Source organism: Apodemus sylvaticus, chromosome 21 (genome assembly GCF_947179515.1).
Source record: "Apodemus sylvaticus chromosome 21, mApoSyl1.1, whole genome shotgun sequence".
In the NCBI taxonomy this organism is placed as follows: domain Eukaryota; kingdom Metazoa; phylum Chordata; class Mammalia; order Rodentia; family Muridae; genus Apodemus; species Apodemus sylvaticus.
Window position 1 is genome coordinate 28,477,054 of NC_067492.1, and position 14,752 is coordinate 28,491,805.

Genomic DNA, 14,752 nt, shown 5'->3' on the forward strand with positions numbered 1-14,752 from the left:
CTCTGTAGTAGAGATTGAGGTCAGCCCCAGAATCTCTTTTGTTGTGGAGAATAGTTTTTGCTATCCTAACATTTTTGTTATTCCAGATGAATTTGAGAATTGTTCTTTCTAGATCTATTGTGACCTCCCCCTGCCCACTGCTCTCAAGAATAGAAGGGAGGAATTGTGACTTCCCCCTGCCCACTGATCTCAAGAATAGCAGCCAGCAACCTGACCACCCTCTTCCTGAAGAACAAGAAGAACCGGTTTCCAGCCTTCAGGGGAGGGGCTTGGTCTGCCTTTGTTTCTTGGGAGAGAGGTATTATGATTAAAGATGGAGACTTAAACCAGAAGCCATGTGTTTTTGTGTCTCTCCATGTAATTTCTCTTGCCACCTGTTCCTTACCCATCTCTCCTTCCAGAGAACCCACAATTAAGATGTGTGAGCTGGCCTCTACAATCTATGAAGAAATGATTTGGAATTTTGATGGGGATTGCATTGAATCTGTAGATGCAAGATGGTCATTTTTACTATATTGAGCCTGCCAATCCATGAATATGAGAGATCTTTCCATCTTCTGAGACTTTCTTCGATTTTTCTGCAGAGGCTTAAAGTTCTTGTAATATCAAACCTTTACATGCTTCGTCAGAGTCACACCTAGGTATGAAATATTATTTAGGACTATTGTGAAGGGTGTCATTTCCTTAATTTCTTTATCATCTTCTTTATCCTTTGAGTAGAGGAAGGCTACTGATTTGCTTGAGTTAATTTTATATCCAGCTACTTTGCTGAAGTTATTTATCAGCTTTAGGAATTCTCTTGGAAATCTTGGGGTCGCTTAAGGATACTATCATATCATCTGTAAATAGTGATAGTTTGATTTCTTCCTTTCCAATTTGTATACCTTTGTCCTCTTTTTGCTGCCTGATTGCTCTGGCTAGGACTTAAAGTACTATATTGAATAGATAGGAAGAGAGTGGGCAGCCTTGTCTGGTCCCCGATTTTAGTGGGATTGCCTCAGGTTTCTCTCCATTTAGTTTGATATTGGCTACCGGTTTGCAATATATTGCTTTCACTTTGTTTAGGTATGGGCCTTGGATTCTCAATCTCTTCAAGACTTTTATCATGAAAAGATGCTGAATCTGGTCAAAAGTCTTTTCAGCATCTAATGAAATGACCATGTGATTTTTTTTTTTTTTGCTTTAGTTTGCTTATGTAGTGAATTACATTGATGGATTTCCATATATTGAACCATCTCTGCATTCCTGGGATGAAGCCTATCGGATCGTGGTGAATTATAGTTCTGATGCATTCTTGGATTCAGTTGGCCAGGATTTTGTTCAGTATTTTGGCATCAATGTTCATGAGGGAGATTGGTCTGAAGTTCTCCTTCCTTGTTTGGTCTTTGTTTGGATTAGATATAAGAGTGATTGTGACTTCATAGAATAAGTTGGGTAGTTTCCTTGAGTTTCTATTTCGTGGAAAAGTTTGAAGAGTATAGGTTCAACTCTTCTTTGAAGATCTGATAGAATTCCCTGCTAAACCCATCTGGTCCTGTGCTTTTTTTTTTTTTTTTTTTTTTTTTTTTTTTTTTTTTTTTGAAGGGAGACTATGAATGACTGTTTCTATTTCTTCAGGGCTTATTGGACTATTTAGATGGTTTATCTGATCTTGTTTAACATTGGCACCTGGTATGTATCTAGAAAGTTAACCATTGTTCCACTTGTCTGTCACTGTACCAATACCATGCAGTTTTTAACACTATTGCTCTGTAGTATTGCTTGAAGTCAGGGATACTGATTCCCCCAGAATTTCTTTTGTTGTTGAGAATAGTTTTAGCTATCCTGGGTTTTTTGTTATTCCAGATGAATTTGAGAATTGCTTTTTCTAACTCTGTGAAGAACTGAGTTGGGATTTTGATGGGGATTGCATTGAATCTGTAGATTGCTTTTGGCAAGATGGCCATTTTAACTATATTAATCCTGCCGATCCACGAGCATGGCAGATTTTTCCATTTTCTGAGGTCTTCTTCGACTTCCTTCTTCAGAGACCTGAAGTCCTTGACATATAGATCTTTCACTTGTTTGGTTAGAGTCACACCAAGATATTAATATTGTTTGTGTCTATTGTGAACGGTGTCATTTCCCTAACTTCTTTCTCAGCCTGCTTATCCTTTGAGTATAGGAAGGCAACTGATTTGCTTGAGTTGATTTTATAACTAGCCACTTTGCTGAAGTTGTTTATCAGCTGTAGGAGTTCTCTGGTGGAGGTTTTCGGGTCACTTAAGTAGACTATCATGTCATCTGCAAATAGAGAATTGAAGATCCAGAAATGAACCCACACACCTATGGTCACTTGATCTTCGACAAAGGAGCCAAAAACATCCAGTGGAAAAAAGATAGCCTTTTCGACAAATGGTGCTGGTTCAATTGGAGGTCAGCATGCAGAAGAATGAGAATTGATCCATTCTTATCTCCATGTACTATAAACTTCACTCCAAGTGGATAAAGGACCTCCATGTAAAACCAGACACACTGAAACTAATAGAAAAGAAACTGGGGAAGACCCTAGAGGACATGGGCACGGGGGAAAAGTTCCTGAACAGATCACCAATAGCTTATGCTCTAAGATCAAGAATTGACAAATGGGACCTCATAAAATTACAAAGTTTCTGTAAGGCAAAGATCACTGTTAAAAGGACTAAACGGCAACCATCAAATTGGGAAAGGATATTCACCAACCCTACATCTGATAGAGGGCTAATATCCAATATATACAAAGAACTCAAGAAGTTAGACCCCAGGGATCCAAATAACCCTATTAAAAAATGGGGTACAGATCTAAACAAAAAATTTTCACCTGAAGAAATTCAGATGGCCAAGAGGCACCTTAAGAAGTGCTCAGCATCATTAGTCATTAGGGAAATGCAGATCAAAACAACCCTGAGATTTCACCTTACACCAGTCAGAATGGCTAAGGTAAAAAACTCAGAAGACAGCAGGTGTTGGCGAGGATGTGGAGAAAGAGGAACACTCCTCCACTGCTGGTGGGGTTGTAAGATGGTACAACCACTTTGGAAATCAGTCTGGTGGTTCCTCAGAAAACTGGACATGAGACTTCCAGAGGACCCTGCTATACCTTTCCTGGGCATATACCCAAAGGATTCCCTGGCATGCAATAAAGACACATGCTCCATTATGTTCATAGCAGCCCTATTTATAATAGCCAGAAGCTGGAAAGAACTCAGTTGCCCCTCAAAGGAGGAATGGATACAGAAAATGTGGTATATTTACACAATGGAATACTGTTCAGCAATTAGAAACAATGAATTCACAACATTTTTAGGCAAATGGTTTGATCTGGAAAATATCATCCTAAGTGAGGTAACCCATTCACAAAATAATACACATGGATGCAATCTCTGATAAGTGGATATTAAGTAACCCAGAAGCCCTGAATACCCAAGGCACAAATCACATAACAAATGACTCCCATGAAGAATTATGGAGAAGGTCCTGATCCTGGAAAGGATTGATCTAGCATTGGAGGGGAATATAAGGACAGAGAAAAAAAGGAGGGAGGTGATTGGAGAAGGGATGGAGAGAAGGTTTATGGGACATATGGGGAGGGATTATCCGGTGAAGGGGAAATCATTTGGAATGTAAACAAAGAATATAGAAAATAAAAATATTTAAAAAAAAAGAAAGTTAACCATTTCATCCAGGTTTTCAAACTTTGTTGAGTATAAACTCTTGTAGTAGAGTCTGTTGATTTTTTGAATTTCCACAGTTTCTGTTGTTATGTCTCCCTTTTCATTTCAGATTTTATTAATTTGGAAGCTGTCTCCGTGCCCCCTGGTTAGTCTGGCTAAGGGTTTATCTATCTTGTTGATTTTTTCAAAGAACCACCTCCTTGTTTTGTTGATTCTTTCTAAAGCCCTTTTTGTTTCTGCTTAGTTGATTTCGGCTCTAAGTTTGATTATTTCATGCCATCAAACACTCTTGTGGGTATTTGCTTCCTTTTGTTTTAGAGCCTTCAAGTTCACTATCAAGCTGCTAGTGTAAACTCTCTCCATTCTCTTTTTGGAGGCACACAGGCCTATGAGTTTTCCTCTTAGCACTGCTTTCATTGTGTCCCATAAATTTTGGTATGATGTGTGTTCATTTGTCTCTAATTTCTTTCTTTATTTCTTCCTTGACCAAGCTATCATTGAGATGAGCATTGTTCAAAGTCCATGTGTATGCATGTTTTCCATTGCTTTTGTTTGAGCTTACGACCAGCCTTAGACCGTGGTGATCTGATAAGATACATAGAATAATTTCAATATTTCTATATCTGTTGAGGCCTGTTTTGTGACCAATTATATTACCAGTTTTGGAGAAGGTACCATGAGGTGCTGAGAAGAAGGTATATTCTTTTGCTTTAGAGTAGAATGTTCTATAAATATTTGTTAGATCCACTTGGTCCATAACTTCAGTTAGTTTCATTGTATCTCTGTCTAGTTTCTGGTTCCATGACTTGTCCATTTTTGACAGTGGGGTGTTGAAGTCTCCCACTATTATTGTGTGGGGTGAAATGTGTACTTTGAGCTTTAGTAAATTTTCTTTTATGAATGTGGGTGCCTTTGCATTCAGAGCATAGATGTTCAGAATTGAGAGTTCATCTTGGTAGACTTTTCCTTTGACCAGTATGAAGTTTCCCTCATTATCTTTTTTGACAACTGTTGGTTGAAAGTCAATTTTATCCAGTATAAGAATGGCCACACCAGCTTGTTTTTTGGGACCATTAGCTTGAAAAATTGTTTTCCATCCTTTGACTCTGAAGTAGTGACTGTCTTTGTCACTGAGGTAGGTTTCTTGTATGCAGTAAAACGTTGGGTCCTGTTTACATATCCAATCTGTTAGTCTATGTCTTTTTATAGGGGAATTGAGACCGTTGTTATTAAGAGATATTAAGGAAACATGATTGTTGCTTACTGTTATCTTCTTAGTTAAAGGTGACATTCTGGTTGTTTAGCTATCTTCTATCTTCTTGTGTTGGTATTTTCCACTCACTATCCTTTGCAGAGCTGGATTTGTGGAAAGATACTGTGTAAATTTGCTTTTGTCATGGAATGCCTTGTTTTCACTATCTAAGGTAACTGAAAGTTTTGGTGGGTATAGTAGTCTGGACTGACATTTATGTTCTTTTAGGATCTGTATGATATCTGCCCAGGCTCTTCTGGCTTTCATAGTCTCTGATGAGAAGTCTGGTGTAATTCTGATAGGTCTGCCTTTATATGTTACTTGACGGTTTTCTCTTACTGCTTTTAATATTCTTTCTTTGTTTAGTTCATTTGGTATTTTGATTATTGTGTGGCTGGAGGAATTTCTGCTCTGGTCCAATCTGTTTGGAGTTCTGTAGACTTCCTGTATGGTCTTGGGCTTCTCTTTTTTTAGGTTAGGGACATTTTCTTCTATAATTTTGTTGAAGATATTTATTGGGCCTTTAAGATGTAAATCCTCGCTTTCTTCTATTCCTATAATCCTTAGGTTTGGTCTTCTCATTGTGTCCTGGAGTTCCTGGATGTTTTGGGTTACAAGATTTTTTGCATTTTGCGTTTTGCATTTTCTTTGACTGCTGAGTCAATGGATTCCTATGGAATCTTCAGCATCTGAGATTCTTCTATCTCTTGTATTCTGTTGTTGATGCTCCCATTTATATCTCCTGAATTCTTTCCAAGGTTTTCTATTTTCAGAGATGTCTCACTTTGTGATTTCTTTGTTGATTCTATTTCCAGGTTTAGTTCCTGGATAGTTTTGTTCAGTACCTTCACTTGTTTGTTTGTTTTTTCCTGAAATTCTTAAAAGAATTTTTGTGTTTCCTCTTTAATGGCTTCTACCTGTTGATCCGTGTTCCCCTGTGTTTCTTTTAGGGATTTTTGTGATTCTTCTTTAAGGGTTTTTGCATGTTGAACCATGTTCTCCCATAATTCCCTATGAGATTTTTGTATTGCCTCTTTAAAGGCTTCAACCTGTTGACCCATATTCTCCCGTATTTCTTTAAGAGATTTTTGTGTTTCCTCTTTAAGGCCTTCTACCTTTTGATCCATATTCTCTTATCTTTCTTTAAGGGATTTTTGTGCTTCTACCTGTTGACCCATGTTCTCTTGTATTTCTTTAAGGGAGTTATTTATGTCCTTCTTGAAGTCCTCCATCAGAGATATGAGATGTGATTTTAAATCTGGTTCTTGCTTTTCTGATGTGATGGAGTGTGCAGGATTGGCTGCTGTGGGAGAGCTGGGTTCTGATGGTGCCATGTTGAATTGGTTTCTGTTTGTAATGATCTTGCGTTTGCCTTTGGCCATCTAGTTATCTCTGGTGTTACCTGGTCTTGCTGACACTATCTTCTCTATCCTGCAAGCCTGTGTTTCTGTACTCTTGGGATTATCTTTCTGTCCAATGCTTTGCAAACAGCTGATTCTCCAGGAAGTATCAGGTAATGGAATCTCCCCCGTGGCAGACTTCGCAAGGGTCGAATGCCCTGCTCCTGCCAATTCTCAAATGCCCTGCTATTGTAGGTTCTCTAATACCCTGCTCCTGTCTGTTCTCTAGAGAGTATCAGGAAGTGGTGTCTTCACTGTGCCAGATGTGGTACAGGTCTCCCACATCCGATGGCAAGGGGCGGTGATTGGGGGGGCAGGATTTAATTATAAAACCTGTATTTACTACTCAAGATGAAATACTAGAACCCAGATGTGCTATCTAGATATAAATGCACAAGATTATATAAACTGGGGTATCATGAGAATTTATAGTGCAAGTACTTAAACCAATATTTGCCAGATGACCACATATTTACACTATTTATTCTGTCTTCAACATTGTTAAACAGTGATCTCTTAAAATAACAAATCTCTTTTTTCTTTTAGTTAGATATTTTCTTTACTTAGATTTCAAATGTTATCCCTTTCCTGGCTTCTCCTCCAAAAACTCCCTATCCCATTCCCCTACCCCTATTCACAAACCCAGCCACTTCTGCTTCCCTTTCCTGGCATTCCCCTACACTGGGGCATCAAGCCATCTCAGAATCAAGGGCCTCTCCTCCCTTTGATGCCCAGCAAGACAATCCTCTGCTACATAAGAAGCTGGAACCATGGGTCACTCCATATGTACTCTTTGGTTAGAGGTTTAGACTATTGGAGCTCTGGAGGTACTGGTTGGTTCATATTGTTGCTCCTCCTATGGGACTGCAAACTCCTTTAGCTCCTTTGGTCCTTTCTCTAGCTTCTCCAATGGGGACCTTGTGCTCAGTCCAATGGTGGTCAAGAGTATCTACTTCTGTATTAGTCAGGTACTGACAGAGTCACTTATGAGGCACCTATATCAGGCGCCTATCAAAAATACTTGTTGGCATCCAACATTGTGTCTGTGTTTGGTAACTGTATATGGGATGGATCCTCAGGTGGGGCAGTCTCTGGATTGTCTTTTCTTCATTCTGTGCTCCACACCTCATCTCTGTATCTCCTCCAATGGGTATTTTGTTTCCTCTTCTAAGAAGGACCAAAGTATCCATCCTTCTTCTCAAGCTTGATTTAGTCTGTGAATTGTATCTTGGGTATTCTGAGCTTCTACTTATCAGTGAGTGCATACCATGTGTGTTCTTTTGTGACTGGGTTGCATCACTCAGGATTATATTTTCTTATTCCATCCATTTACCTAAGAATTTCATGAATTCAATGTTTTTAATAGCAGAGCAGTACTCCATTTTGTAAATGTAACACATTTTTCTGTATTTATTCCTCTGTTGAGGGATATCTGGGTTCCTTCCAGCTTCTAGATATTATAAATAAGACTGGTATGAACATAGTGGAACATGTGTCCTTAATACATGTTGGAGAATCTTCTGAGTGTTTACCCAGGAGTTGCATAGCTTGGTCCTCCAGTAGTACTATGTCCAATTTTCCAAGGAACCGCTAAACTGATTTCTAGAGTGGTTGTACCAGCTTGAAATCCCAGCAGCAGTGGAGGAATGTTCCTCTTTCTCCACATCCTCACCAACACCTGTTGTCACATAAGCTTTTGATGATACCCATTCTGACTGTGAAGTGGAATCTCAGGGTTGTTTTGATTTGCATTTCCCTGATGACTAATGATATCAAACATTTCTTTAGGTGTTTCTTATACATTCGGTATTTCTCAGTTGAAAATTCTTTGTTTATCTCTGTACCCCATTTTTAATAGACTTATGTAGTTCTCTGGATTCTACCTTCTTGAATTCTTTATATATATTGGATATTAGTCCTCTCTCAGATGTAGAGTTGGTAAGGATCTTTGCCCAATTTGTTGGTTGCCCAATTTTTGTATTATTGACAGTGTCTTTTGCCTTACAGAAACATTGTAATTTTATGAGTTGCCATTTATCAATATTTGATCTTGGAGTATAAGGTATTAGTGTTCTGTTCAGGAAGTTTTCATCTGTTCCCATGTGCTAGAGGCTCTTCCCCAATTTTTTTCTCTTACTTTCTGTGTATCTGGTTTTATGTGGAGATCCTTGATCCACTTGGACTTGAGCTTTGTACAAGGAGATAAGAATGGATCAGTTTGTATTCTTCTGCATGCTAACTACAACTAGAACCAAAAGCATTTGGCAAAGTTCAGCATCCCTTCATGGTAAAAGTCTTAGAAAGATCAGGAATTTAAGGCCCATACCTAAACATAGTAAAAGCAATATACAGCAAACCAGTAGCAATCATCAAACTAAATGGAGAGAAACTTGAAGCAATCCTACTAAAATCAGGGAGTAGAAAAGGCTATTGTCTCTCTTCTTGTCTATTCAATATAGTATCTCAAGTTCTAGCTAGAGCAATTAGACAACAAAAGGAGTTCAAAGGGATACAAATAGGAAAGGAAGAAGTCAAACTATCACTATTTGCAGATGCTATGATGTTATACTTAAGTGGCATTAAAACTCCACAAAGAACTCCTATATCTTACAAACAACTTCACTAAAGTGGCCAGATATAAAATTAATTCAAACAAATCAGTAGCCTTCCTATACTCAAAAGATAAACAGGCTGAGAAAGAAATTAGGGAAATGAAAACCTTTACAATGGTCACAAACAATATAAAGTATCTTGGTGTGACTCTAACCAAACAAGTGAAAGATGTGTATGACAAGAACTTCAAGTCTCTGAAAAAAGAAATAACAAATCTTAATATGCCGCTATGCCTTTAGAAATCCTTAGTAGTAATCTGTCCTGGAATTGTTTCTGTCCATAGAGAAAACTATGACCAGGTCACAGAGTGTTCCTTCAGGGACTGCAGTAGGATATGAAATCATGGGATTATTTATTTTTTAAATCATTTTATTCATTTACATTTTAGATGATATCCCCCTTCCAGGTTACCCCTCAAAAACCGTACCCATCCCATCTGCACTCTTCTTTTTTGCCTCTATGAGGGTACACTTTCACCCCCTTACCAACTCATGCCTCTGCGGCATCAAACTTCCATGGAACCAAGGGCCTCCCCTCCTATTGATGTCAGATAAGGCTTTCTTCTGCTATATATGTATTTGGGGTCCTGGCTCTCTCCATGTATAATCTTTGGTTGGTCTTTTAGTCTCTGGGAGTGCTGGTGACCCTGTTACCAGATAATGTTCTTCCTATGAAGTTTCAATCCCCCTCTACTCCCTCAGTCCTTCCCCTAACTCTTCCTTTCAGTTCCAAGAACTCAGTTTGATGGTTGGCTGTGAGTATCTTCATCTTTAAAGGTCAGGTGCTGGTAGATCCTCTCAGGGAACAGCCATACCAAGTTCCTGTTAGCAAGTGCTTCTTGGCAACAACAATAGTGTTGGAGTTTGGTGTCTGCAGATGGCATAGATGGGGCTTTTTCTAAGTATTTAGAAACAGTGTTTTTCAATTTTCTCCAGTGCTATATGTATATAAGTTGGTTTGCCTACTAATTTACCTTGGGTTTGCTCTTGAGAACAGTCGCCTGGAAGTTGTAATTCCTCTTCATGAACATTGAGTGAAACAGAAAGCTGGAAATAACCATGCAGTGATCTATAAACAATGTGATACTTCATTATCATCTAATCAATACTAGGTGAACTCTAACAAACATTATTGCTAAATAGGTCTTTCAAGGAATAAAGAACAAAGGTGTTTTGGTTCAGGGTGTTCTTCACTTCTTTCAGAAAATAACATTCAACTCATCTTTAATAATCTAACTTCCCTATTCATATCTTTTGAATTATTTTTATGACTTTCTTACTTTTTTAATATTTTTATTTTCTATATTCTTTGTTTACATTCCAAATGATTTCCCCTTTCCCGGATCCCCCCTCCCCATATGTCCCATAAACCTTCTTCTTTCCATCCATTCTCCAATCACCTCCCTCCTTTTTTTCTCTGTCCTTATATGATTATTTGTGAATTAGGCTGATGTTTCTTCCTTTTTTAAGATACTGAATAATGGTAAGATTTTGCTGATCTGCTTGCACGTAATATTTTGAGTTTGCTGAGGAAAGCTAAGAAATGAGGAGTAACTTTTGAGGAGCAGTATTTTCCCTTAAGGAACATCAACTCATAAGTAATAATAACAAAATAATAAAAGCATAGTTTGCAATACAATATCCGTACAAATGTTTATAGTAGCATATAATACCATAGTTTTTATAAAGACGCATAACATATTTCTGACTTGTTGTATTCTGTCTACAGTTACTGAGGAAATATGTTCTAGTGAGTTTTCTGTCTATACAAACGAGGTGGCCATTAACAAAGCTGTTCTCTACACCTTAGATATACATCCTGTATTTTTGCATTTTTCGCCATCTTAATTCTTGTATCACTTAATTCTGGATTACAGTTTATTCTCTGCTTATTGTCAATAGTATCCATTAGACAGATCACATCTCTTCTTTGATGATAATTGTTTTTACCTCATAAAGGTTTTCCTTTATATCCTTGTTCATTCCAGTATAAATGTATCCTCATATGTGCATTAAGTCCTTCACAGAGAGCTTGCTTGGGGAAATTATTTTCCTATTTTGTCTCAGCAATAGGAAGTTGAAGTTCTATCATCCTTTTTATTTAAATTTAAAGAGAATGACTCTCATGCCATACCATAAGAGGTCAGAGGTATAATATGAATGTGAAAAGAAAGATTTGAATCTCAAAAGAACAGAACAAACATTATGCCCAAAGTTTCTAAGGAAAGTTGTGAAATATACTGCTTTATAAGACTGCTTGATATGAGTTGGTACTCTAGTTTATCCTATTCTGCCAAGGCAAATAGCCCAAGAGAAAACTGGTTTGGTCTCACCAAGTTTCTCCTTTTAGATAGATGAGAACTCCCCACCTAGAGGATCACTTTACTTATAATGGGCTAGATCTTCCCATGTGTTTAACAATAAAGGAACTGGCACTCAAGACATGGCTGTATATCTATATAATTCTCTGTTAAGTTTCTCTTCCAAGTAATGCAAGGTTGTGTCAAATTGATCATTAAACAAAGTGAAAACTTCCCATGTCTAATACTCTGTCTTCTAGTCAGCTATGGATTTAGTAGATGATTTATTGTCACCTACAGAAAGTTCTTGCCCCCTCCAATTGAATACTGTCATTATTTATTATTATATTGTTCTATATGTTTATGTCAGTGAAAATAATATTTAGATACTATTTTGCTGTCAGGAAGTCACTTTCTAATGACAAGGAGAATACTGAATACCCACAACTGAATATAACAAATGTGAACAGATCATAAATACATTGATGCCATCTTCTTTCAATGTATGTTACATGAAAGACTATTTAGAAGTTAGAAAATCTTGCGAGCTTTAGAGACTTAGCTTAAAGTTTTTACTTTCAGGAAGCTAAAACTCCAGAAGGAATTGATCAGCAACAATGCATATTTGGATTTCTTTTGTATCCAATAATATAAAATTAATCTGTGTAATAAAAGAGTGCCAACTATCCTAATATAATTTTGGTAATGAAGAGAATCTCATACTCTACCATGATAATACCTATATAAATTTTGATAACAAAGACAATCTCAAATTCTACCATGATAATGACTATACATAATGCTAACTCATGTTGGGAGTAGAAGTAGGAAGATCGGGAGTTCAAAGTCATCCTTAATAGTATAGAATTACTGAGGCCAATATAACTACCATGCTGACAGGGAGTATAACAATATCACTCTAAAAACATGGCATATAAAAAGATAGATTTTCAAAAGTTCAATCATTCCAGGTTCTAATAATGGGTGTTTCATCAAAATTATGTAACAACTTTTGTGTTTGGCTTGTGTGAGAAAATAAGAAATTGAACATAATTCAGAATAATGGCAAATTGGTATGTAATGTTATGGTAAAAGATAAAAATCAGATCCACAAAACAGGGAACTGAACTATATTTTATTCTATTTTGTCATAGGAAATCAATATATTCTTTTAAACAGAGCAGGATTGAGGTTTTGTAAAAGTACCTTTTATTTTTCAGATGTAATTATTGGCTTAGAGGCTTACTGCTGAACAAGTACACTCTTTCTAGATTTTTCTTTTACTGAACTCTGACTGGCTGGTTCAATTCAGCTCTTCCTACTCAAATTTTTCTCCAAGCTGCCTGATTCAATCTGGTTTCTCTCATCTTCTTACTGAATTGCTCTGTTTGACCTAAAACTAACTCTGGCAATTTGTTCTAATCTTCTGTCTCCCTATTATTGTCTGGTTTCAACTACTTCTGCTGACCTGCATTAAACTGCATGAACTGACCAAGAAACTCAACTCCATTTCACTGCACTCATTGCAATGATTCCCAACTGACTGAACACCCAGCTCACGGACCAATTGAACTCTCTCTGTGTTGCTCTTAAATAGTTTTTCTCCTGAGATTTGTATATATCCTGTCTCTTTCCCATTCTCTCAGATCTTTTTGATTCATTACTTTTTTCTTTCCTCAATTGCACACCATTCAATCATGGCTGTTCCTTTCCACAAACTAATTTTACTTTAAAGGTGTATACCAAGGGTGTGTCTGTATTCCATTTAGAGATGAAAAATGAAAGGTGTATGGCGTGTTTACAATCCAGACAGATCACAAAGGCGCCATTGTAGCTAAAAAATGTGCACGGTTTAACTATTACAATAGAAGTCTATCAATCTTATACACTTAATTGTGCAAATGTTCTTATGAAGATCTGTTTATGTGATGATTCTTCATAGCTGCAGTCCTAATCTGTTCTCTAGCAATGCCCACTTCTGAATCAAGATTTTCTCTCTGCCAGTCTGATGAACTGTCCATCTTCAGCTCGTTTATTGAGCTGTCCCAATGCATGGGTGGTCTTCTTTCTACATCATCTGTCTTTCTGTCTTTTTGTATCTCTTTCTTTCCTGAGCTCTACCATTCATTTAGAAGCTTCCCTTACTTGGAATGGATCTTTATTGATGGAACACATAATATTTCATCAACTTTGCAAATATTGGAAAATAGCTGTTTCCCAAAGAAATACATTCTCTAATGTCTGTTCTGATATTAAAACATCTTTATAATATACAAGTCCTCATAGCGCCCCCCCAACTGCCCCTGCTCCCACCATGAGGTCATCTGAGAACATACTGCTGTGCCTCTCACATGTGCTGATCTTGGCAAGTCCACCAGGGATATCTTTGCCAAGGGCTATGGCTTTGGCTTAATTAAACTTGATTTGAAAACGAAGTCCGAGACTGGATTAGAATTTACCAGCTCAGGCTCTGCCAACACGGAAAGCACCAAAGTGAACTGCAATCTGGAAACCAAGTACGGATGGACTGAGTACGGACTAACACAGAGAAGTGGACATAGACAACATCCTGGGCACCGAGATCACTGCGGAAGACTAGTTTGCTCATGGACTAAATCTGACCTTTGATTTCATCTTTCTTGCCTAACACTGGGAGAAGAATGCTAAAATCAAGACAGGGTACAGGAGTGAGCATATCAACCTGGTCTGTGATGTGGACTTTGACATCAATCTGGGGCACTCTGGTGCTCCCCTATGAGGATTGGTGGGCTGGATACTAGATAAGTTTTGAGACCTCGGAAGTACCACATGATTCAGAGCAACTTCACAGTTGGCTTCAAGATGGAGGAAGTCCAGCTTTATACTAAAGTGAATGATGGGACATACTTTGGTGGCTCCATTTACCAGAAAGTGAACAAGAAGTCAGTCTTGCCTGACCTGCAGGAAACTCTGACTCTCCCCTTTGGACTAGCAGTCAAATATCAGGTCGATTCTGATGCCTGCTTTTTGGCCAAAGTGAACAACTCCAGTCTGATGGGCTTTGAGTACACACTCAAACCCTAAAACCACATATCATTCTGATGTTGTCAGGCAGGAACATCAATGCCGGCAGCCACAATTTTGGTTTAGGCCTGGAATTTCATGCATAAATGAATATGGTACAATCGTTAATTTTAAACTATTTTTGCAGCATAGCTACCTTCAGAATTAATGTACCTTTTAATGTTGTATGTTGGCGATGCAAGAGTTGATAAAATACCATGTGAGACTTCTAGGCTAAGGATGACTTGGCTTTAAGGTGTTGACCATTTCAGAGGTACAGCAGAAACCTTGTTGTAGAAAGGGATATTTTTAGCTGTAGACTTGGGTTGGGGGAGGATCCCACTAGAGATGCCAGGCGGCGGCAAGTTGAAGCTGGAAATGTGTGGACCCTTTGTAAATCTGTATCCAGTCCCCAAATGAAATTGTGACTTCCCGAGCCAGTATAGAACCCTGG

General features: G+C 37.9%; 1 pseudogene; it reads left to right on the forward strand.

Moving 5' to 3' along the window:
• Positions 1–14,405, forward strand: part of LOC127672108 (voltage-dependent anion-selective channel protein 1-like) — a 50,993-nt pseudogene extending 36,588 nt beyond the window's left edge.
• The last annotated feature ends 347 nt before the right edge of the window (positions 14,406–14,752 follow it).